This window comes from Elephantulus edwardii, unplaced genomic scaffold, assembly GCF_000299155.1.
Source record: "Elephantulus edwardii isolate Elephantulus edwardi_28Jun2011 unplaced genomic scaffold, EleEdw1.0 scaffold00253, whole genome shotgun sequence".
Taxonomy (NCBI): Eukaryota; Metazoa; Chordata; class Mammalia; order Macroscelidea; family Macroscelididae; genus Elephantulus; species Elephantulus edwardii.
This window is the reverse complement of record NW_006400003.1, coordinates 1,082,760-1,084,060: the sequence shown is the minus strand read 5'-3', so window position 1 is coordinate 1,084,060 and position 1,301 is coordinate 1,082,760.

Below are 1,301 nucleotides of genomic sequence, written 5' to 3'. Positions count from 1 at the left end.
TGTTTCATTGACTATGCAAAGGTGTTTGACTGTGTGGATCATATGTAGCTGACTCTGAGAAGAATCGGTATCCCAGAACACTTGATCGTTCTAATTAATGCGAAAGGGAAAGTATAGAATGGGAAAATACCTCAAGCCTATAACTCTTTAAAGAGTAGTAAGTTATTTTAAAAGACTGTAGATTTTAATAGAAATCTGGGCAATCTACTCTCATGTGATTTACCACCATTGAAGATCTACTGGACAGTCATCTGTAAGTCTGTTTATTACACAGTAATAACTCAAGATTTAACAAGAAAAGTTACAAGAGTTTTACTATTCTAAGAAAAGGAACAGAACTTTTTACTGGAAAATTAAACTCATTGCCATAAATATTTTTGAAGGCCATACTGGTATATGAGTTTACATAAATTCTGTGCATCTATCTGTGTGGATCCCAACAAATTGTCACTAACCTTGACAAGAATGGGGATCCCAGAACACTTAATTGTGTTTACTTGAAACCTGAACTTTGACCAGGAAGTAGTAACCAGAACAAAGTAAAGAAACACTAGATGGTTCAAAAATCAGAAAGGTGGTGTGTCAGGGAGACAGCCTGTCTCCATACTTTTTCAATCCATAAGCAGGACAGATCATTCAGAAAGCTGGCTTTATGAGAAATGTCACATCAGGATTGGAGGAAGACTCATCACCTATATGTGTTACTCAGATCACATAACCTTGCTTGCCAAAACTGAGAAGAGCCTGAAATGTTTGTTGCAGAAGGTTAAGGAATGTAGTCTTCAATATCAATTGAAACTCACCAAAAAGAAAACAAAAGTTCTCACCACTGATCCAATTGACAGCATAGTGATAGATACTGAGATTGTTAACAGCTTCGAATTTCTTGGCTTCACAATCAACATTTTTGCCACTAGCAGTTGGGAAATCAAAAGACAAATTACACTGGGAAAACCTGCTCTCAGGGACCTTTACAGAGTGATGAATAGCAATGATGTCAGTTTAGGGACTGAGGTGTACCTAATCTAAGCCATGTTGTCTTTATGTGTTGTCTAGTCACTAAGGACTCAAAGCACCCCTGTGCACATTAGCTCTGAACTCTGTCCTAACCTAAGCCGATGTCATAATCTTTAACCCACTTAATCCCATTTCTCCAGTCATTGAGTCAATCCATCTCATCCTGATTCTTCCTCTCCTGCACTGTCCCTCCACCCTTGCAAGTATGATGTTCTTCTTCAAGGACTTGTCCCTCTTGGCCACAGGACCAAAGTATGTGAGGTGGAGTTTCAAAATCCTTGCCT